The sequence below is a fragment of the Anolis sagrei genome, chromosome 3, assembly GCF_037176765.1.
Source record: "Anolis sagrei isolate rAnoSag1 chromosome 3, rAnoSag1.mat, whole genome shotgun sequence".
In the NCBI taxonomy this organism is placed as follows: domain Eukaryota; kingdom Metazoa; phylum Chordata; class Lepidosauria; order Squamata; family Dactyloidae; genus Anolis; species Anolis sagrei.
The window spans coordinates 70,926,048-70,951,207 of record NC_090023.1 but is presented as its reverse complement, the minus strand read 5'-3'; the positions used below and the strand labels follow the sequence as shown (position 1 = coordinate 70,951,207).

The window sequence follows — 25,160 nt, the reverse complement described above, 5'->3', positions numbered from 1 at the left end:
AAGAACCACAGTTATGAAAGTTAGTAAAAACCTTCCATTATAACATTTTTTTCCATTAAAAAGCTAAAAGCAAAAATATTCATTACAATTTTGTTGAAAGAGGGACATTTATTACATTTAATTCTGAGTTGGTATTTACACATACATTACATCAGTATACTAAACATCATACCTGAATAAAGATTAAATATGGCATCCATTATTTTATGTCTTTCCCACCCATTCATACTCAGTCTTTCCCCTGAGCCTGGGAGAAAAGGAAACAGGTTGTTGAATTCTGGGAAATCCATTTTTTTACCCATACACCCTTTCCCAAGGAACAGGGACTTCTTGGTGACTGGTCCCAATTTTGGGACTCCTTTCCTAGAGATGATGTTTCCTGCCTCTTTTTTATAGAATAAAAATAGTACAATATCACCTGTCACATCAGCACTTTTTAATTTCTGTACCCTTTTACTCTGGTCCGGCCCAGTTTATCTTGTTGATGTACTGTCTATTGCTTGTGGTTTGTTGTTTTAATGCTGCTTTAATTGTTTTAATTTTGCTTTAAGTGTATTGTTATGTTGTGTATTGAGGCCTTGGCCTTTGTAAGCCACATCGAGTCCTTCGGGAGATGCTAGTGGGGTACAAATAAAGTTTAATAATAATGTTTTAATGATGTTTTATTTGTATTTCTGTACTACGCCTCGAGCCATAGGGAAAGTCAGGTAATACATATCATGTACTATTATTATTCATGGTGTACTTTTCTATTGATATATTTTCTATTCATAGAATCATAGAGTTGGAAGAGACCTTGTGGGCTACCAAGTCCAACCCCCTGCCAAGAAGCAGGAAAATCGCATTCAAAGCACTCCCGACAGATGGCCATCCAGCCTCTGTTTAAAACCCTCCAAAGAAGGAGCCCTCACCACACTCCGGGGCAGAGAGTTCCACTGCTGAACAGCTCTCACAGTTAGGAAGTCCTAATGTTTACGTGGAATCTCCTTTCCTGCCATTGTTCCGCATCCTAGTCTCCAAGGTAGCAGAAAACAAGCTTGCTCCCTCCTCCCTATGACTTCCTCTCACATATTTATACATGGCCATCATGTCTCCTCTCAGCCATCTCTTCTTCAGGCTAAACATGCCCAGCTCTTTAAGCCTCTCCTCATAGGGCTTGTTCTCCAGATCCTTGATCATTTTAGTCACCCTCCTCTAGACACATTCCAGCTTGTCCCTTCAATTGTGGTGCTCGGAATTGGACACAATATTCTGTCTTCTGGATTTTTAATGCTTTTAACTCCACAGATAGTAGCCAAGACACATAGCCATAATGATGTCATGCTCTGGCTTCCAATCTGTCTTCTGAAACTCACCCTAAAATCTAGGCAGCTATACTGAGGAATGGAAATTTGTGGTGGCGGAATGTGGGGCATGGAAGGAGGACATGTCCAGCCTGCTACTGCCAGTGAATGGCTTCACTAAAATCAGAAGCAGGCTGTGTAAGGTCCTGGTTACGCTTCAGCTTACTGGTAGAATGACCATCCTTCAGTCCTGCAGAAATCCAGCTATCTGGCTATAAAGTGGATTTGAGTGGCATTTGTGGTTGTGGCAATAGTGTCACAATCATAAATACGAATGCAAAGTAATTGTGACGTTTTAAACCTAGCTTATGACATTGCAATTGCCTAAAATAATGACAGCTTGCGTGCATGAATGTGTGTGTGTGTACACACACTGATATTTATGCAGGATTTTAATCTGCACTGACTTTAATAATTTGCAAACAATTTGCAATGTCACTATTAGGAAAAGTACAATATAAATAAAATAGCAGCAGCAGCAACACCAGAAGTAGGATTTACCCCACATAGTCATGTATAGGTATAGAAATGTTGGTAAAAAATCAACCCTTAAAACCTGTGTTGACATATCTGCAGGTCAGTGTGAATATTGTACCTTTACTCTGATCATAAAATGAACCATTCCTTTCTCTGGATAGAATGGCAGAAAATAGGACATCAGCCCATCCTAAGAAAATGACAATTGCATGGGCTAGTGGAAGCTGGCTCCCTTAGGTTTCACTGATGCCATTTCTGCAGAATCACCCTTGACCTCTCTATGGATCATATCAGAATCCATAATTTTGGCCCTCAAACCTGCTCTTATATGAATCATTCATAAAGGGGGCATCTCCCTTTCATTATGAGTGATTCTCATAAATGAGTTCTAGGCCTGTGCAATCAATGAAAACATGTTTCAATACTCATTATGAAATTAGGTGTTGGGAGAAAAGTGAATTCCTTGTTCCATCTACAGCAGCTGTTTTGAAGCAGCATGAAAAAAGAGTGCAAGCCAGGAAAACTCAATAGTGCTTGAATTATCTCCAAGAGAAACCTCCCACCCTGAGTTTTCTCCCTTGTATGGATCTGGTGAAGGACCCAGGAACCTAGGACAACCATTAGGCCTGTGTGCTCAATGAAAAATGTTTCAATACTCACTACTAAACTTTTGAAAATGTGAAATTGCACAATTTTAATTTAAACAACAACAACAACCTATGATGTGGGCACTCCGGGTATGACATTTCAGTGTGGACATGCATGTGGGTGGTATTTTTATGCCCATAAGATGCTCTTTCTGCCACCATTACTCTTCAGACTTCTATCAGACTTCTATCAGTAACTATGCAATTTTGAACCTTTAAAATTCTACATTTTTAATTTTTTTTTATTAAAACAACTGTGACATGGGAACTTCATGCATGATGGAATGGGAGGAAACAGCACCTATCCATGAGATGAGAATTGAAGTTCAGGGTTTAACTAGAAATGGGAGGAAGCTATCCTGTGTGATGGGGGTGAGTAAATTCTCCTTCTTTCAAAACGGAATACCATAGAAGAAGGAAGAAGATGATTTCTCACACTTCCCCTCTTGTGGGATGAGGTCCTTTGACTGCAATATTATGCACTCTTCCTGACTGTACCACTGAACTCAATTGGTATTCCTAATTTACATTGACACATATATTTTATTGTGTTTATGCTATAAATGAATTTGAAATTGGGACATCCTAGCTCAAGCTCAAACCTTTAAGTCATTTTCCCGTGCATAATGCCCAAAGCAACTTTTACCTGACTCAATTTCAGTTTAAATATATAGCTTTGGCTACAATCCCCATCATACCATATTTATGCCTGAGTAATATAATGAAAATCAATTGTCCTATTCTGTATCATGTGAGTTGTGGTCTGTAGACACAGATATTTATTTAGAGTAATGTAAATTATACAGGATAGCTAAGATCATGATTGCATAAGTCTGTTGCAATGAATTACATGGGATGATTTATTACCACTGAAGATTTAGTGGAGAGGCAGTTTGAAGACTGCCAATAAAGGATTTCAAACTATTGAAAGACTTATATACACTTTTCTACTCTTATCACAAAGTGTAATACTTTCTTCTCATACAAAGGAGAAGGCTGCACATGCCCCGCCTGTGTTTACTGTGCCTTCAACAAGTTACTTCACTTGTCAATAAGTATGGATTATATTTTTATTGACTGGAAATATAAATTAGCAATGCATATGCTAAACTTGTTGCTCCACATTATTTAAATGAGGTGTCATTTTCTCATCACACAAGATATTGTTCTAGCAATACAAATGTGTAACATCACATTCCAACAGATACCTTTCCCTCTGACAGAATACATTTCCCAGATATCCCACCTGCTCAGAAGAACATGCTCATGTTCAATGCACAAACGGGTGCATAGGAAGAGCAGAAAATATGTGAAAACTGCACCAACACTGCATTAACACCTTCTAGTCTGTTTGGTCTGGAGGCTATATGCACTCACTTTAAAAAAGGGTAAAGGTAAAGGTTTCCCCTTGACATTAAGCCTAGTTGAGTCTGACTCTGGGGGGTGGTGCTCATCTCCATTTCTAAGATGAAGAGCCGGTGTTGTCTGTAGACGCCTCCATGGTCATGTGGCTGGCATGACTACATGGAGCGCTATTACCTTCCTGCCAGGGAAATTCCCATTGATATACTCACATTTGCATGTTTTCAAACTTCTAGGTTGGCAGAATCTGGGGCTAAAAGTGGGAGCTCACCCCACTCCGTGGATTTGAATTGTTGACCTTTCAGTCAGCAAGTTCAGCAGCTCAGCACTTTAACACACTGCACCACCGGGGGCTTCTATCTACACACTAGGGCTGTGCATAATTTAGTTTTTAATTCATAAGTCGTATCTAATTTGTAAATTTTGTATATACGAACAGATAGTAAGAAACACTTGAAGGGGAATCAAAGTACAAGTAGACAAATCATTTCTAAAAATTTTCCAAAATTGGATGCGGTCTGTATCATAACTATAACACATTAACTACTTTTTCATTACTTTTCATTAAGTAATTTATTGTGCCAATGGAGAAACTTCAGGGGTGCCTTTCTCCATCATTATTAGAGCTATTGGCATGAAACTTGTTACACTTATAGAATGCAATTACCACTGTTAGCCCATCACATTTCAGAACATTTCGCTCATCCACAGATTTTTAGGGAATTTTCAAAGTTTTTACAAACAACATTTTTAAAAGAAACAGCATGAGCTGTTTCTTTTGAATTTTCTATACAATTCCTTGAATTTTCCTTGAATTTTCTATACAATGACACGAGACAACAAGGGATCATTCCACCCAACTTTCAAAAATATTCACACATCTACAGATTTTTAGGATTTTTTAAAATGACAAAACCTTTTTTAAAAAACATCTGCAATATCTATTTCATTGAATGTCTCTCATATTAGCCAATATAACTTCAGTTTAGGGATTTCTTCCCAGACCACCACTTATTTATTTACTTGTATTTAAACAATTTATTTACTTGTATTGACTTGTATAGTCAGTTCTCCTCTTTGTAGATTTTATTAGAACTCTGGGTGCCGTTAGGAGGAAAAAATCTCTCGCCAATTCCAATTGAAGCTTTCTGATGCTGAGCAGAATTCTGGAAAATGTAGTTTAGGGCAGGACCTTTCGAATTTTCTGCCATAGGGCTCCTCGCCTTCCCAAACTATATTTCCCAGAATTCTGTGCTCTCAAAATATAAAAAAGAATATTAAAATGTTATTCACTTAGCTCACATAGTTCCATTAAGAGATTTTAAAGCCTTTCCCCAAAAAGCAGTTTTCATATGTGTTACACTAAAAAGCTCATAATCCTAATCAGATTATAATCCAATGCACCTGGGAAGTTTGAGGTTGTGATGAAGAAAGCAACTTAAAAATAACAATAAGAGTACTGGTTTGGCATTCCTTTTCCAGAATTCTAATACTTGAAATATTCCAAAATCCAAAATTGTACACATGGGTTGCTCAGATTGTGACATCTTTACTTACTGATAGTTCAGTGCACACAAACTTTGCTTCATGTAGCACAACATTATAAAAATATTGTATAAAAATACCTTCATGATATCTGTATAAGGAGCACATGAGACCTAAATGAATGTTATGCTTATTCTAGGGCCATGATGGTGAACCTATGACACGCGTGTCAGCACTGACACGCATGGCTATTTTTGATGACATGCGGCCACATGTGGCCGCATACAGAGAAGTACACCTTATAAGAGCCAATCTAATTCCATCCTTAAATTTGTAAAAGGCTCTACAAATTTAACATCTGCACATTCGAGCATTGTTCACTCCATAACTCAGTCTGGAACATACATTTTTCTTATTTAAACTATAAATATTGCAAAATTATGGGGTTTTTTTTCTCGAAGTTGACACCCCACCTAAGATATGCTCAGGTTTTTGGCAAATTTTGACACACCAAGCTCAAAAGGTTGTCCATCACTGGTCTAGGGTCTTATCATGGGGTCTTCCCATGGACATCAGGCTAGCTTCCCGTGGACCTCAGGCTAGCTCCCTCCCTGTTGATATTCCGCAGGAAGTTAAAGACCTGGATGTTTAAGAAGGCATTTGAACAAGAAGTGCAATGATTGGTAATTTGACCATAGGAATGGAACAACAGAAATGATACCGGATTGTGGGATTGATGATGAGACGACACGGAATGGCTTTGTAGAATTTGGATGTCTTGATGAGATGTTTTTTGATAATGATGTATTGTGGATTATTTTATACTATGTTTTGTATTCTGCACCTGTTTTTTTTTCCATGTTGTACACCACAGTGAGTCGCCCTAAAGGGCTGAGAATTGCGATATATAAGCGAAGTAAATAAATAAATAAATAAATAAATCATGATAACTCATTATGTCTGCATATTCAAATACAAACATCCAAAAATCTGGAAAAAAAATCTGAAATCCAAAACACTTCTAGTCTCAAGCATTTCAGATAACAGATACTTAGCGTGTACATTTGAAGGGATGACTGGCTGCAATCAGGAGCATCACTAGAAGACAACAATGAAAACAAATCAGTGTATCTCTGTAATTCTCCTTTGAAATCATTTATTTAATACATTTAAAATTGATTGGCATTCAAATGAATCATAGAATCATTGAGTTGGAAGAGACCTCATGGCCCATCCAGTCCAACCCCATTCTGCCAAGAAGCAGGAAAATTGTGTTCAAAGCACTCCCAACAGATGGCCACCCAGCCTCTGCTTAAAAGCTTCCGAAAAAGGCACCTCCACCATACTCTGGAATGACATTTCCAGTTTTACAACATTAATGATAGTAAATTAATTTCAATTTCCCAACAATAAAATTGGTAAAATGAATGAAATTAAATTACTAATTAAATTACAATTAATTAAATTAAAAATAATAAAATGCATCTTAAATACATATCTTCATTTCAGTCTATTTTTTTTAAAAAAATCCCAAAACTATATAATGAACAATATCAAAAGCCATAAGCCAGAAAATGTTCAATTCATGAACAATTATGAAAATACAGGCTTCTTTGGAACTTGATTATTCATTTATTTTAAAGTTGATATAGAAAATGTAGGATTGTAGGAAAACAAAGAAATACAGTAGGGAAATGTCTCTCTCCTTCTTTCTCCTCACTGTTAATACCATTGTTAGAAAAAACTGGTTTCTTTAGTTTTGCCACAGAAGGTAGACTCCAAGAGGTCAAAATAGGGTGTTTACTGGGTCTTAGAAACATTTGCTCCTTGATTGGGAGAGTTTTGAGGTCTGACCATATTTAGAAACATGAGTGAAACTGAAACAACAAAGTACAGGAAAAAAACATGAAGGAAAAATAACTGCTTATAGAGGGAGAAAAAAGTTTGATAAATTACACGGAAACAGTAAATTAGGCAAGATTCCATTGGACAACCTACAAAGCCTTTGCTGAATAGAAACGTCTGTAGTTGCTGACTCTGAGCAAGTGGTTGCCAGTAAATCCAAACTCTGCAGAATAACCACTTGGGACCAATTTTTCAGTATTTTTTTTCCACCTCAGTTTATATAATTTTACTGTGGCCATCTATCAGCAACTTATAGTATAAAACCTTCTAATTTTTCTGTGGAATAATTCCTCCTTCAGGCTTCCCATCAGAACAGCTGTGGTGGATCAGATAAAAAGCCTATCTAGAGAAAAGCCCAGGCCAATATGCTGGTCATACAGGGGCAAAGCAGATAGTTTTGGGAAGTCTGCAGAATACCGTGGGTGCATCATGACTGACTATTAAGTATTAGTAGCCACATCCTGCACAAATTTGGCCAATACCCTTTAAAGCCATCTCAGTTGACAGCCACATCTGGCAGCAAACTCACAGTTCAGCTATGGAGTCAGAATATAGAAGAGACATGTCAGATCCATAAAAGACATATCCAGTCCACCATTCTGTTTGTATAGCAGCCAATCAAATGCCCAGAAGTATGACAGATGCAGAATATCACCTTCCCATTTGTTTTTTCTAGTATGCACTATTCAGATACATATGTTTTCTGATACTGAGGGTAAGGTATAGCCATTTTTGTAGACTATTTGCTCTTGTCTGTGCTTAGTCTCTGATGATTTATTTGTTTGTTTAGAATTTAAACCTCACCTTTTTATCTAGCTAGGTGTTGGATCTGATCCATTGTGGCTGTCTTTAAATCCCCATGGGAATTAAATGGGACTGAAGAAGGAACTACTGTGTGATTTCATTGGGTGACCTCAAGTTTTCATATTATGAGAGATGGAGAAAGACTGCTTCCTATTCACTGTCTCCACATAATTTAACTCAAAAAGACTTTATTTTAACATGGAGCCCCCGGTGGCACAGTGGGTTAAAGCACTGAGCTGCTGAACTTGCTGATCGAAAGGTCACAGGTTCAAATCCGGGGCATGAGCTCCTGCTGTTAGCCCCAGCTTCTGCCAACCTAGCAGTTTGAAAACATGCAAGTATGAGTAGATCAATAGGTACCGCTCCAGAGGGAAGGTAAATCGCGCTCCATGCAGTCATGCCAGCCACATGACCTTGGAGGTGTCTATGGACAATGCCAGCTCTTCAGCTTAGAAATAGAGATGAGCACCAACCCCCAGAGTCGGACATGACTGGACTTCATGTCAGGGGAAAACCTTTACCTTTACCTTGTTTTAACACTTTATACTAAGGACTTTCCATGTTCACTCAAGCTCTAAAATGCTAAAATGCTGCTATTATCAGAATGTGAGAATTACTCAGCATTTCTTTAAATGCTAACAGAATCTATGTCTCAGGATTAACCACAGGTGCACTGTAATTGGGGTGTGGTAGCTGAATGTTGAGCATACTTGTAGTAACCCTACATTGAGTTGATGAGGGTTGGAGGCTGGTGTATTGTGTTTGAAGGGCAATAGTATGATAGCTGGGACTGCTACGCTACACTGCTTGTGCAACGTGTGTCTGAATTAGGGGAATACGTGCACGAGTGAGCTCACCGAGTGAGAGACGCAGCTGGGGTGGAGACATTGCAATGAAAGGAAGAATAAAAAGGAGGGGGGAAAGACGACCACTGGAAGGAAGGATAAAAAAGAGCGGGGAAATACTGTTATATTACCTCACCCTTGTCCTGTCCCTCCTGAGTTAAATTACTTCACTGTTGCAGCGGAATAATTGCAATGGAAGGAAGGATAAAAAGGAGGGGGAAAGATGACCAATGGAAGGAAGGATAAAAAGAGGGGGGAAATATTGTTACATTACCACACCCTTATCCTGTCTCTCCTGAGTTAAATTACTTCACTGCTATCCTGTCACAACTGCATCTCTCACTCGCTCCGTTGTCTTGCGCATGTGCTCACTACATTAATTCTGACCCATGTTGCGCAACTAGCATAGGGGCCAAGCTATCATTACTATTGCCAAAGGAAGATAGAAGTGTGTGTGTGTGTGTGTGTGTGTACATACTGTGTTAGTATTTGTACTATTTGTACTATTATGGTAACTTAAGAAATAAAAGCCTTCCAATTGGAACATCTTTGTGTCTGCATGTTGTTTTGGTTCCTGAAGAAATCACTTCACTACAATAAGGTATTTGTCTCCCTAACGTAAGTGAAGAGTCCCTTCCGCTATACAACAAGGAATTTCATGGCCTTTACCTAATGACATATTTCAGCAGGTAAAAAATAGTATATCAAGGCAATGCCATATTATTCAGCAAAGTAATCCTGGATTGTATTAAACTACAGTTTTCCATTAAATCCAAACAAGGGGATTCTGACTTAATGTTGGCTAACACATCAGAATAAGTTACTCATTATTTTCTTTCAATGACTGCTTTAATTTGCATTTTGCTGATCTTCCACCATATTACTTTTGGTGGACTCAGAACTATGAATGCAATGCTTATTCAGAAGTAAATCTCACCATGTTCAATGTGATTTACTCCCATAAAATAATTGTAGCCTCAATCTTTCAAAAGACTGATAAGGTGTCATTGCTATTGTGTCATATTTCTACTTGGATTTCTGCACTGATTTCTCATTTCTCTTGGCAACAAATGAAGTTTCTAGTTCTGATTTTTTAAGCTTTATGTCATTCTTTCCAAGAATGATATGATGATGTAGCCAAGCAACATCAGGGTGTAGTCAAGATGGCAAAAGATATTAATGAAGAAGAAAAGTCAAGCTAAGAAACCCTGCACCATTGGGGGCTTTTTGGTCTATACTTATAAGGAAGGACAAGAAAATGTGGGAATAGGAACAACTGGGGGCCCTTCCACAGAGCCCTATATTCCAATTCCAGAATATCAAGGCAGAAAATCCCACAGTATCTGCTTTGAACTGGGTTATCTGAGTCCACACTCAGATAATGTGAGACTTCCTGCCTTGATATTCGGGATATGGGGCTGTGTGGAAGGGTCCTGGGAAAATGGAAGAGGATTAATTGGGACGATGCCTACTCATTTGGGATCGTTGGAAAGTGTGGTTACTATCTCCATATGATGGTTTCAAAGATTGTGACACCAGGACAACTGAACATTTGAATTGTATTGTCGAAGGCTTTCATGGCCGGAATCACTGGGTTGTTGTAGGTTTTTTTCAGGCTCTATGGCCATGTTCTAGAGGCATTCTCTCCTGACACTTCACCTGCACCTATGGCAAGTATCCTCAGAGGTAGTGAGGTCTGTTGGAACTAGGAAAAAGGGTTTATATATCTGTGGAATGACCAGGGGTGGGACAAAGGACTCTTGTCTGCTGGAGCTAGGTGCGAATGTTTCAACTGACCACCTTGATTAGCATTTGATGGCCTGGCTGTTGTTTGGTGTTGTTTATTAGTGCCTGGGGCAATCTTTTGTTGAGAGCTGATTAGATGTCCCTGATTGTTTCCTCTCTGTTGTTTTGCTGTTGTAAATTTAGAGTTTTTTAATACTCGTAGCCAGATTTTGTTCATTTTCATGGTTTCCTCCTTTCTGTTGAAATTGTCCACATGCTTGTGGATTTCAATGGCTTCTCTGTGTAGTCTGACATGGTGGTTGTTAGAGGGGTCCAGCAATTCTGTGTTCTCAAATAATATGCTGTGTCCAGGTTGGTTCATCAGGTGCTCTGCTATGGCTGCCTTCTCTGGTTGAAGTAGTCTGCAGTGTCTTTCATGTTCCTTGATTCGTGTTTGGGCAATGCTGCGTTTGGTGGTCCCTATGTAGACTTGTCCACAGCTGCATGGTATACAGTAGACTCCTGCAGAAGCGAGAGGATCCCTCTTGTCCTTTGCTGAACGTAGCATTTGTTGGATTTTCTTGGTGGGTCTGTAGAATTGAATTGTACTTTGTTCTCTCACGATGCTTCTTTCTTTTCTGTCATTTCCAAATAGGATAGAACAGAGACAAAGGAAAAGCAGGGCCAACATGAATTTATGTATGTATGTACACACACACACAAACTGCAAGAAGAATGGAAACCTTTTATGGATTTTATATTAGAGAAACAGAAGAAGATGACTGCAATAGAATGTGTTAACTAAAAGTATTATGAAATAATATATATGTATAGACTATATAACTTGTATATCTAAGAGCAAAAAAGTTTTAGAAAAATTGATGAGTTATTACTTCTAAATTAAAGTAAAAATGTGTATAAATGTATAAGAAGGTTGATACTATATATATATATATATATATATATATTAGGCCTGGGTAACAACGGAAAAAATTGTTTCTAAAATCGATTTGTATTTGGGGGTTTTTTTTGTTTCGATATTTAAAATAATTACAAAATTTTCCTTTTAAAAAGTTCGATATTTACGAAATTTCGTAAAGGAAAAAAATTACAAAACATTAACGAATCGATTTCCGAAACAATAACGAATCGATTCGTTAATGGCGGACGCGACCGCGAAATACGCTAAAAAACCTCCAAAAACTTCTGAAGCTTCCCTCTCCCTCTGTTGTTGACTGTTGGTGTGATATTATAATTTTTTTTCACTAATTAAACAAAAAACTTGCCCCAGAAATGCGGAAATAATAACGAAACGACCTCAGAACAATAACGAAATGAATACAATAACGAAATACGAAGCATTTACAAAACGTGTTTAAAAATTCGTTTTTTTAAAAAAATTGCTCCAGAATGGTTCGTTATCGTTTTGTAATTGAAAAAATTAACGAATTATTAACGAATTACAAATTAACGAAACGAAACCGCCCAGCCCTAATATATATATGTCTTATGTGTAGATGAATTATAGATAATTATAATATTTACATATACACTAGCTGTACCCAGCCATGCGTTGCTGTGACCCTCAGAAAACAGAGGATTTGCAGACATGAAGCTATCTGGGCGAGAGAACTCTTCCCACCAAAGGTTTCCTGCTGGCTAGTAGAAGCCAGGGTGTTAAGGTGCAAGGTGGTATGGAAAATAATGTAATGAGAAGCAGCCACTGAAGCTGCAAGGCTTTTCAGTTATATTCATGCTGGCCAAAACACTCAAAAAAGCCTCTTTGAAACAGAGGCTGGGTGGCCATCTGTTGGGGGCGCTTTGAATGTGATTTTCCTGCTTCTTCACGGAATAGGGTTGGCCTGGATAGCCCACCAGGTGTCTCCCAACTCTAGGACTCTCTGATTCTATATTCTTCTCTTCCCTTCACCAGTTTCCCCCTTTCTTTCTTTCTTTCTTTCTTTCTTTCTTTCTTTCTTTCTTTGTTCCTTCCCTGCCTCTTCCCTTCCTTTCCTCTCCCATCCTTGCCTCCTTTCCCTTCCTTCCTCTTTCTTTCCTTCCATTCATAATCTTCTCTTCTCTTCACCAATCTTTTTCTTCATTTCTTCTCTTCTTTCCCTTTCTTTCCCTTCCTTCCTTGGGGACAGTTTGTAAAGGTTTTTAAAGAAGAACCCAGAGGGTGCTCACCAATGCTTCCTCTTCATCTTGGAAAGAAGTGATGAGCGGAGTGCTGCAGGGTTCCGTCCTGGGCCCGGTCCTGTTCAACATCATTATTAATTACTTAGATGAAGGGTTAGAAGGCAGGATCATCAAGTTTGCAGACGACACCAAATTGGGAGGGATAGCCAATACTCCAGAGGACAGGAGCAGAATTCAAAAAGATCTTGACAGATTAGAGAGATGGGCCATAACTAACAAAATGAAGTTCAACAGTGACAAATGCAAGATACTCCACTTTGGTAGGAAAAACGAAATGCAAAGATACAGAATGGGGGATGCCTGGCTCGAGAGCAGTACGTGTGAAAAAGATCTTGGAGTCCTCATGGACAACAAGTTAAACATGAGCCAACAATGTGATGTGGCGGCAAAAAAAGCCAATGGGATTTTGGCCTGCATCAATAGGAGCATAGTGTCTAGATCTAGGGAAGTAATGCTACCCCTCTATTCTGCTTTGGTTAGACCACACCTGGAATATTGTGTCCAATTCTGGGCACCACAACTCAAGAGAGATATTGACAAGCTGGAATGTGTCCAGAGGAGGGTGACTAAAATGATCAAGGGTTTGGAGAACAAGCCCTATGAGGAGCGGCTTAAGGAGCTGGGCATGTTTAGCCCGAAGAAGAGAAGGCTGAGAGGAGATATGATAGCCATGTATAAATATGTGAGAGGAAGCAAGCTTATTTTCTGCTTCCCTGGAGACTAGGACGTGAAACAATAGCTTTAAACTACAAGAGAGGAGATTCCATCTGAACATGAGAAGAACTTCCTGACTGTGAGAGCCGTTCAGCAGTGGAACTCTCTGCCCCGGAGTGTGGTGGAGGCTCCTTCTTTGGAAGCTTTTAAACAGAGGCCGGATGGCCATCTGTCAGGGGTGATTTGAATGCAATATTCCTGCTTCTTGGCAAGGGGTTGGACTGGATGGCCCATGAGGTCTCTTCCAACTGTTTGATTCCATGATTCTATGATTCTATGATTCCCTGGATCTAGACACTAGACTCCTATTTTTACAGGCCAAAATCCCATTGGCTTTTTAAGCTGCCGCATGACATTGTTAGCTCATGTTTAACTTGTTCATGAGGACTCCAAGATCTTTTTCACATGTACTGCTGTCGAGCCAGATGTCTCCCATTCTGTATCTTTGTAAACATTGTAACAAATGTTTCAAAAACATTTAAATGTTCTATCATATTAAAATCAAGCACTCTCACACTGTGGACTTAGAGTTATGCTAACTCAAAATCAACCTGAAGACACACACAAGAACACAGTGAAGGGAAAAAACTATACCAACATTCTTCCAGAAAACACAACTGGTTTAAAACACAGGTCATTGATTTCAAAAAACTACCCCACACCCCCATAAATAATGTTTTAATTATTCTTCCAGGAAGGTGTGTATAACAATGCATTATTCATCAAATTGACATTCTGATGATATCATATATGCCTCCTTCTGGAATTACAATGTTTAATTGTTTTCTGTTCAGAAGGGGCTTTAAAATATGGGGAAGCTTTTACTAGCCTTGTGAGTCTTGTAAAAATATTAATGCCTTTTAAGGCATTGCTTCTGATCCAGTGGGGGCGGGGATCCCTTACAACTTTGTTTATCTGATGGTACGAATCAACCGATCTACTATAGGCTTTCTCGAATACGTATAATAGAACCATGAATGCACAGTATTTATTTATTGTTAAGAAATACACGTAATGTACAAAATACATAGAGCCGCCAGCATTCATTGACATTGGCATTCAATCATCTTAAAATCCTTTAGTTTAAGTCTTTGTTGGAATATCAAGTAAATGCATTTCTGTTGTATGAAAGATGCACGTCAGGAAGTGTGAAGCAAATACAAAACACATTTCAAGTAAAATGAGAAGGCATACAGATCCCCATATGTCTGCTTAATTAGTCTCATGCTTCCATAGTCCTTTGAATTATTATGAAAAAAATTACTGTACTGGGCTGTACACTGCTCTTCATGCATACTGAACTGAGGAGTGTGCCATTTTTGAATTGAATCCTGATGCTTGTCCCTTTCAAGTTTTGCCTTGTAGATGAGAACAGAAGGAAAATATTGCTTGATATGATATACCTTTTAGAGAACAGGGTCGAAAGAAAGTACAGGGCAGATTAGGCCAAGATAGGAAATATTGCAGTAAAGGAGGGGGGAATAAATTCCACAACTCCAACCACCCCACATGGAATTGTCCATTAGTTATGAACCTCATGAGTCTTTTGGCCACCCCATTATATAGACTTTCTTGGCAAGACTTGTTCGTCTGAGACCAATAGTGTTGCTTGTTCAAAATAACCCAGTTAGTTTTCATGGCTGATTGGGGATTCACACCCTGATCTTCATTGTCATGGTCCAACACAAGCCACCACACCAGGCTGGCTGTGTTGGGACTTGTAGGTAATCTTAATTGCAGATTTTGTTTTTAATCTACCAAAAGAGATAGGGTTTATGTTAGCCAAATGAAACTTAGTTTCCATTGAATTAAATGTATATTTTTGGGGATGTTAAGCCCACTGAGTATGGCAGCATTTATTTGCAAATTAAGTATAAGGGTTATGGTGTGTGTCACAATTATTTCTAATTAGATTGGGATTATATTTTAAATAAAAATACTATTTAGGAGTCTTTCCTCTGCCCCCCTTCCTCAGGAACATCAAGATTATTTTCAATTATATTTTGAAATACAGAAATGTGACTTTATTTGGCTTTTTTTTTTTTATTAATTCAAGGAATGGTCTAAAAGAGGAAAACAATTTAGGTCTGGTGTGTTATGGATCTACAAGACATTGGCTTTATGACTGGTTATTAATGTTAGCAGCCCACACAGTATTCAGTTTCTATTGTTTGATCTGCTTCTGCCGTGTTTGCCACACCAGTGGAACACTCTGTTTTCCCTATTGACTTGCATGGCAAATCACATTTAGCAATCTGTACTCAGTTATGCTAATCAAATCCAGCTTTCTTATAGTCACCACAGTTCCAGCTCTAGGTTTCACAGAAATGTCTAAATAGCAGCCTGTTATTATATTTGCTAGGTAAAAACAAAAAGAAATGTCCAGGGTTTTTTAAAAAAAATTCTAATAAATATTTAAAGAACAGGAACCAGAACCGTGAACCAGTGTGGTATGTTTTCAGTGTTGGACTAGGCTGCTGGGACTTGGCTATGGTAATCCACTTGGTGGCCTTAGGTTACATTCTCTCAGCCTCAGAGGATGACAGCCCCCCACAAATTCTGTCAGGAAATTCCTGTGACAGATTCACTTTCAAGTCACAATAATTACTTGAAGGCACACAACAGCAACAACCACTGTATCAATTCAGTGGCGCATTAAAAACCAATCTCAAAAAAAAAAAAGACAGAGAAAATAAATGCATCCTAAGTATTTTTAGTATCATGATTTCAGAACCCTGATCCACTCTCTTCCCAGGCCCGTTTAAGTTTGTTAGTTTGTCAAAATAAAACAAAGTCACAATGACTAATTGATTGCATGAAGATATTAAGTGGGATGCAGCAATTAAACCCAACACAAAGGCAAAATTACCTCACATCCCTTAACTCAGTGGTTCTCAATCTGTGGGTCCCCAGGTTGTGGGCCATATTTTGTCCTATAACTCCCAGAAATCCTAGCCATTTTACCAGTTGTTAGGATTTCTGGAAGTTGAAGGCCAAAACAACTGGAGACCCACAAGTTGAGAACCACTGTCTGCCTTAACTGATTGCAGTACTTTGTCACAGCTGCTTTTCAGAAGGGGTTCTCTTATGAAATAATGCCACCCAATGGCCCAGGCTCCTGGGTTAGAGTACAGTGAATTCACCTCCTAAAATGCTGAAACTGCTAGAAGCTCCAGAAGGACCCAAACTCTATCAAATCTAACCCTTTAATAAATGTATCTATAAGGAAGTTCCGAGAATGCTAAATTAAACTGCCACCAATATGTATAGAGACGCTGGTATTAAAGTCTCTGTTTAGGTTGTGAGGTAACTTTGGTAGAGTGGGTGCACCAAACGTAAAATCAATGGAGATGAGGCAGTTTTAAAATAACAAAGAGAACAAGTTTATTGTTGAACAAAGCTTATGTTGCCATATGAAGATGTTGAGCTTGGCATATGTGAAGAAGTATTAATGCCACCGAATACCACCAAAAATATAAGGAAGTTCCGAGAATGCTAAATTAAACTGCCACCAATATGTATAGAGACGCAGGTATTAAAGTCTCTGTTTAGGTTGTGAGGTAACTTTGGTAGAGTGGGTGCACCGAACGTAAAATCAATGGAGATGAGGCAGTTTTAAAATAACAAAGAGAACAAGTTTATTGTTGAACAAAGCTTATGTTGCCATATGAAGATGTTGAGCTTGGCATATGCTTGATGGTTACAATATGGCTTGGTTGAGATACAATTCAGGCTTTTGATGTTACAACTTATAAACTCTTTCTGTAGTGAAGCGCTTTATTATTTCAGTGTTCCCTGTTGTGAATATTCTCACTGTTTGACCTATACTGGATCAAACCACTGATCTCCAGTCTTCCACTACTGGCGATCCTAAAACGCCTCTGTTAGATTCTTTTTACTCAAAGTAATCTAACGAGGTTTTCCCCTTCAGCTCCTTTGCTGAAGAAATATTCACAAACACTAAAAACTAACTGACTTTACACTGCTTCACTTCTCAGAGTCCCTATCTGACTCTGCCACTCTCTCAGGGTCTCTTCCTCCTGACTGAGCTACTTTCTCAGAGTCCCTTCCCGACTCTGCTACTTTCCCAGAGTCCTATCTGACTCTGCTCCTCTTCTCAGGGTCTCTTCCTCCTGACTGAAACTTAACTGTCACATTCAAACCTTTTTCTCTCTAAGCTCCTCCCACCTCCTCTTCTGCCTTGTCTCCATGGCAACCTATCTCTCACAGCTAGGCCATAGGCAACCAATGTAAAACACAAATACAGATATTAACACATTATAATAAACACTTTGTAATAAACACTTCTCTACACCTTCCCCCCCAGAAAAATTATTTTTGGACCATTCTCAATCCCAGAATGGCAAAAATAATTCCACATATTATTCAACAATATATACATATACACCAATTCTGAAAGGGAAACATATTATGGTTAAATACATTTCAATTACACATACATACAAACCTTTAACCTACGAAATTCTAGATAAGGCGTCCGCAACTATGTTCCGTTTACCTGAAACATGTTTAATTTCAAATATAAAATCCTGTAAACATAAACTCCATCTCAACAATTTGTTATTCGTACCTTTCACATTATCTAGCCATCTGGCTTCTGTACTAACACTATGGGTGAAGCCCAAGAGCTAACTGATGGAACAATAATACCTAGGTCCAACATTTCTTTAATCTCCTTTTCAATACACTCATTAATTCTCCCTGTGACCCTGTAGGGTGGAGATATTATAGGAGTTGCATCACCGGTGTTTATTTGATGCTGGACTCCCTGGACCTTTCCTGGCAAATCCGAAAATATGTCTTTATATTTACTCAAAACTTCCACAACCTCTCTACGCTGTGGTTGGGACAACTCCATGTTCACATCTACTCGATCTAAATTTTTGTACTGTTCACGATCACCCTCTCAATAAGAAAAGGGACCGGATTCCTCTTCCGAAACAACAAAACATACATTAGCAGACCTTTCAACATAAGGCTTTAACATGTTTACATGAACTCTTCTTTCTACATTGGAATGTTCATCATAAATATCATAGTTTATCTGGTTGTGCTTTCTGATGATCTTCCAGGGTCCCGACCAATCCAATTGAAGTTTGTTGGTTTTGTTGGGAGATAAAAATAAAACTTCATCTCCGATGTTGAAGATCTTTGGTTTAGCAGTAGAATCATAATAGTCTTTCTGTCTCTGCTGAGCCGCAAGCAAATGTTCTTGAGCAATGTCTCTAGCCAGCTGCATTGTTGCTTGAAGATCCTTTAAATACTCCGACACTGGAACTGGATCTGTCGCCGGACTTTCCTCCCAATATTCCCTTATCAGGTCTAATGGACCACGAGCTTTCCTTCCATATAGCAATTCAAATGGACTGTAGCCAGTACTGTCATGAGGGACGGTCCTGTAGGCGAATAACAGTTGTTGCAATTTGACGTCCCAGTCGTATGGCTTCTTTTGACTGTAAGACTTTATCATTTTGACTAAAGTCTTGTTCATATTTTCAACTAGTCCATTTGTCTGTGGATGATAAGCTGTTGAAGTCAGGTGTCTAATACCACATAACTCAAGCAATTTCGACATAAGTCTGGAAGTAAACTGGGTTCCCAAATCCGAAACCAATTCTCTAGGATAACCAGTTCTTCCCCAAATGGATAACAGTGCATTTGCAATCGTGGTTGTCTCGATGTTAGTTAGAGCTACAGCCTCTGGATATCTTGTGGCGTAGTCAATCATGGTTAAAATGTATCGGTAACCAAGTCTGCTTGGTTTACAAAGAGGACCCACTATGTCAATGCCTACTCTGTAAAATGGTTCTCCAATTATTGGCATAGGGATCATAGGAGCTTTAACTTTATCCCTTCCAGTACTCAATCTTTGGCAGATGTCACAAGACTGGCAAAACTCTTTGATCTTCTGGAACATGCCAGGCCAATAAAAGTTCTTAGTGATTCTCTTTGTGGTTTTCCTCACACCCAAATGTCCACCTTGAGGGTTTTCGTGTGCCACCCTCATCAGCTGTTCTCTAAAACTTTGAGGCACTACAATTTGACTACATGTCACTGATCCTTCTGTCGACTTTACATTTCTGGTTTCTCTATATAAGACACCATTCTTTAACACAAACTCGGAGGGCTGTTCTTTTGCCGATATTGTGGGGTTTTGAGCCAAAGCGAATAGAGGTTTAAGAGATTCATCGGCTCCTTGTTCCTGCCGAATCTCTTCAACTCCTCCCGTCTTCTTAACAAGCTCGGCAACCGTAGCGCTGGATTCCGGACTCTCATCCCCATCTTGTTGTATGGCAAAACACCTGGCTTTTTGATCAGGGCTTTCGTTGTTATATTCTTTCTCCTCACACGTCATCCTCCAGTTTTCAATCTTCTTAGCCAAATCATTTCCAATTAAACATCTGTATGGTATGTCAGGACTGACTGCAAAATCCCACATACCCTTCCATCCTCCATATTCTATTGGCAAAGTCACTACTGCTGTTGGTATCGCAGGTCCCAAACCTTTTAATCTTATTTCAGAGGTTGGCTGCTGAAATTTCTGAGGTATTATTTCTGGGTGCACTATACATACTTCCGAGCCTGTATCTCTAAGTCCTTTCATGTCTTTGTTGTCAATAGAAATGGATTCTAAGTAATCCTTAGATGGGCTGCCTGACAAAATGAACAAACATTGTTTCTCTTGAGGCTCTGAGCCTGAACTCTCCTTTGACACAGTATCTGGTTCTGCCTTTGGTGTTTCTTTCACTTTATTCATAAAGAGGGTTGTTTTCTCTTTCCTTAACAGGGGACATTGATACTTTATATGGTCCCATTTTCCACACTGAAAGCACCTTCTTTTTACCTCAGGAGCAGTTTGTCTTGTTACACTCTGCCTCCTATAGATGGTGTTTTCTAAGTCAGAACCCTTTTCTTGCTGTGGGCGCGTTTGTTGTTGATAAAATGGCTGCCTGTTTGTTCTTTTGTCACTTGGCAGATCTTCCCTTTTGAATCCTTCTTTTAGGGTTGTTATTTGATCTGCCATAACCGCTGCCTCTACAATGGTGGATGGTTTACGATCCTGAATCACCAAGCGAATATCATAAGGCACTAATTGGAAAAATTGTTCCAGCTTTAAAAGTTCTCTCAGCTGTTGGTAATCTTCCACCTCAGACGTCCTTATCCAACTATCGAACAGTTGAGACAATTTTGAGGCCACCTGAGCAAAACTTTGGGTTTTATCTTTCTTTAAGGTTCTGAACTTAAATCTGTAATATTCAGGAGTCAATCTAAACTCTTGTTGAATCTGTTTCTTAAACAGATCATAGTCTCCATAAGACTCCTCAGGCATCGGTCCATAAATCTGCAAAAGTTTCCCACTTATCTGAGGCCTTAGGTATGTCATCCATTTTTCCTTAGCCACCCCAAAATCTCGACAACATCTCTCAAAAGAGATTAGAAATTTCTCTGGATCATCGTCCTTGGTAAATTTAGGGAATTTCTTTGTCAAATCTGGGGTATCCACTCCAGATCTCACTTCCTGGATATCACTGGATGTTTGAGACAAAGCTAATCTTTGCTTCTGCAGCTCAAACTCCATTCTCTTCAATTCTATCTCCTGTTCTCTCTCTTTCTGTCTTTCTTCAAATTCTCTTTCCCTTTGTTTTTCTTCAAATTCTCTTTGTTTCGCCTCTCTCTCCATCTCCAACTCTCTATCTCTTTGTCTTTCTTTTGCCTCCATTTCCAGTTCTCTCTCTCTTTGTTTTTCTTCAAATTCTCTTTGTTTCGCCTCTCTCTCCATCTCCAATTCTCTCTCTCTTTGTTTTGCCTCCATCTCCAATCGTTTCATCTCTAGTTTGTACTTATAAGCCATTTCTGACATAGGCACTGGCTCTGTTTCTGCTTCAGAGCCCGAACTTCCTTCTTGGTCTCCCTCTGTTTCCTCAGCAAGCTTTCTCTGTCACCTGGTAGCCATATTCCAACAACTTTTACCTCACAACTTATTCCTAAATTAATCTTAAGGCACTCGATCAGTTGTTAAACGTATCCCGTCGTCTGCCACCAAAAATATGTGAAGAAGTATTAATGCCACCGAATACCACCATAAATTGTAAGGAAGTTCCGAGAATGCTAAATTAAACTGCCACCAATATGTATAGAGACGCTGGTATTAAAGTCTCTGTTTAGGTTGTGAGGTAACTTTGGTAGAGTGGGTGCACCGAACGTAAAATCAATGGAGATGAGGCAGTTTTAAAATAACAAAGAGAACAAGTTTATTGTTGAACAAAGCTTATGTTGCCATATGAAGATGTTGAGCTTGGCATATGCTTGATGGTTACAATATGGCTTGGTTGAGATACAATTCAGGCTTTTGATGTTACAACTTATAAACTCTTTCTGTAGTGAAGCGCTTTATTATTTCAGTGTTCCCTGTTGTGAATATTCTCACTGTTTGACCTATACTGGATCAAACCACTGATCTCCAGTCTTCCACTACTGGCGATCCTAAAACGCCTCTGTTAGATTCTTTTTACTCAAAGTAATCTAACGAGGTTTTCCCCTTCAGCTCCTTTGCTGAAGAAATATTCACAAACACTAAAAACTAACTGACTTTACACTGCTCCACTTCTCAGAGTCCCTATCTGACTCTGCCACTCTCTCAGGGTCTCTTCCTCCTGACTGAGCTACTTTCTCAGAGTCCCTTCCCGACTCTGCTACTTTCCCAGAGTCCTATCTGACTCTGCTCCTCTTCTCAGGGTCTCTTCCTCCTGACTGAAACTTAACTGTCACTTTCAAACCTTTTTCTCTCTAAGCTCCTCCCACCTCCTCTTCTGCCTTGTCTCCATGGCAACCTATCTCTCACAGCTAGGCCATAGGCAACCAATGTAAAACACAAATACAGATATTAACACATTATAATAAACACTTTATAATAAACACTTCTCTACAGTATCAAATTTGTATTTTATGTGTAACTTGTATTACTTGCATATAGTGTCAGTTCTTGAATATATAAAATATATTAAATGTATCTTGAAGACAGCTACCTCTACTGTGCCCAGGCATGTAGCCGGGGGGGGGGGGCTTGAGGGACTTCAGCCCCCCCCCCGAAATTCTCATGGTGGTTCGCGAAAAGGCCTTACTGGTGCATTATTTAAACTGTTATGTTTATTCATCTGATCACCATACTCAATATATCCCATTTGCATGGGGGTATTGGGGTAATGATACAAAAGGTTTGCTAGGGTAGACCCTCCTTCACTCAGACTCACCCCCCCCCCCCGAAAGAAACTCAGTCCCCCCCCAAATCGAAATCCTGGCTACGGGCCTGACTGTGCCCTCAGATTACATAATCCCTTGGAAATGGATATTGTGGTTAGGTTCACTCCAACTATTTCCCAAGTCAGATAGTGTGTGTGTGTGTGTGTGTGTGTGTGTGTGTAAAGACAAATGATCCCCTTTGTCACCAAGATGAACTCAGGGTGTTCATCCATTTAACTGCGGCTGAGAGCTTGCCACTCCCATGGAAGGGAAGGCTCAACAAACATGAATTAATTAATTTCCTGACTGGGCAGCCAAGCTTCTGATAATTTGGAACTGTCACCTTTGTCCTTTTGAGTCTTGAAACCTTTGTTTCAGTGTAACTTGACATTTAAGTTAATTAAGTAATAACGTGCATATCCACATCATCATTTTTCCAGGGGGTGTCTCTGCAATGGACTGGACCTTTAAACTGTTCAACCACCAGCTGTTCTTCCGACCATGAGGATCTCCTCCTGCTGCCTCTGATGTCAGGGGAACCTCCAGTCAATCCCTGCACAGATACAAGCTGACATCGCCTTTCAACAAATCAGGAGAGGGAGCAAAAGGTTTGAATAACTGTCAGAATGGCATAAAATGTCATTTTTTGTGAATTTGTGCTTGTATCTTTTGAAGGGTATTGTTTGTACTTGCATTCTATTTGACCAAATCATAATAAACCTTTGTAGCTTTGCCTTCAACCCTCAATCTGGGCTCATCTGGTTTAGCGGAAGCTCACCAGGCATGAACCTCCTTATCTGCGATCCTAGCTGAAATCTCTACAAAAGGGCAGGGAAGAAGAGGAAAAGATCATTTTGTTCTGACTAACAAAGAAAAGTTTCCTAGGCATTCTGAGATAGTTACATTTATCTCTTCAGCATTAGCTGACATTGTATGACCTGCTAGAAAAAAATACAACTATTGAATGTCAGATGATGATGATTTGCTATAAATCTCCTTGGTTAAGTAATACATGCCCAGTTACTATGTATATAATTTCCCACCCACCCTCTCTCTCTCCCCCCCCCCTCTCTATATGGTGAACATAACAGCTAACTGCCACTGTTTGCTAGCTGTTCCAGAAATTCCAATTCTCAGCTGTAATAAATGCCTATAATGAAACTGTTAAACATCCACAAAGAGGAAAGAAATTTTTCCATAGTTGTGGGTGATCACTGAAAATATCATTTTGAGTGACTTCATCAATGGCCATGTGAATAATCTTCAGCAGTTGACCTATAAGTCCAAGTGATTTGTTAAGGGAGAATATGATTCATCAATTAATTTGGTCTCATACATATTTAAAACATTTGTTCCAGAGAATTCTTTTCCACAGAAGTGATGCTTTTCCATAGCCTTATTGCATGGCAAAGGCATTTTATGACCTTTATCAAACAGGATTTGATGTACTGGTTGTGTTAAAGAGATGACTCAATTGAATTTAATATTGGAATTAACGTAAACTTGTATTGTATTGAATCTTGATGGTGCCATAAATAAATGTGTATTAGAGTAAAGAATGACAATGTAATACGCAAACCTAAATCCAACTGTTGCTCCAGCTAGAGAAGAAACAATCAATTAGTGCAAGCAAACACTTCTATGAGTTCCACTGATTCAGTGATCATTTTTTAGTTGAGACTAACAATTCTGTTTGAGACTCAAGCAGTAATCCTAGGTGTATTTACTAGGAAGCAAGTTGCCTTGAATTTTGCAGGAATTTTCTGGAGTATGTTAATTTAGGGTTAGGAACTTTCAAGGTAGAAACTTTATTATACATTTGGTGCTCTTAAGATTTTTTTTCTCTTACTATTGGTATTAAAATCCCATGGCCATGATGCATAACAGGAGTTATGATTCTGTGGTGTTCTATACCACAAAATGTTTAGACCGTAAAGAAAAATTACTAGTCTGTGTGCACTAAAGAATTAGACCAATAAATGTATTGACTCAGCTCTAGTTGGATTCACTAAATTTGTTCCTATTCAAATAAATTATGATTCAGTAAGTAGTAAAACAACTCTTTCCCGACTTAGTTAAATTCTCAAAGATCCAACACAATTGCTGTTGAGAAACTCCCTACAACAAAGCAATGCTGAGAAGGACTTTGGTTTCAGCCATTCACTAGCCAACCACATGATCTACATTTCAATGGATTTAAGAATTCATTTGTAGAGAGCTACTGCTATGACTAACATAATTCAGCCATAGATCTACTATTAGACATATTGCCATACAACATAATAATAATAATAATAATAATAATAATAATAATAATGCTTTATGTATATTTGTATACATTTAATTTAGAGTTGCCTTTCTCCCAATGTGGTACCCAAGACAATTTACTGTTA

The 25,160-nt window shown here is 38.8% G+C and overlaps 1 long non-coding RNA gene across 1 annotated transcript in view; it reads left to right on the top strand.

Annotated features, from left to right (window-relative positions):
- LOC137096718 (uncharacterized) overlaps positions 1–23,507 on the top strand; it is a 33,714-nt gene extending 10,207 nt beyond the window's left edge. Inside the window, exon 3 of the long non-coding RNA XR_010909650.1 lies at positions 23,208–23,507. This is a non-coding gene — a long non-coding RNA (uncharacterized lncRNA). The remainder of the gene's footprint in view (positions 1–23,207) is intronic.
- Positions 23,508–25,160: the final 1,653 nt, after the last annotated feature.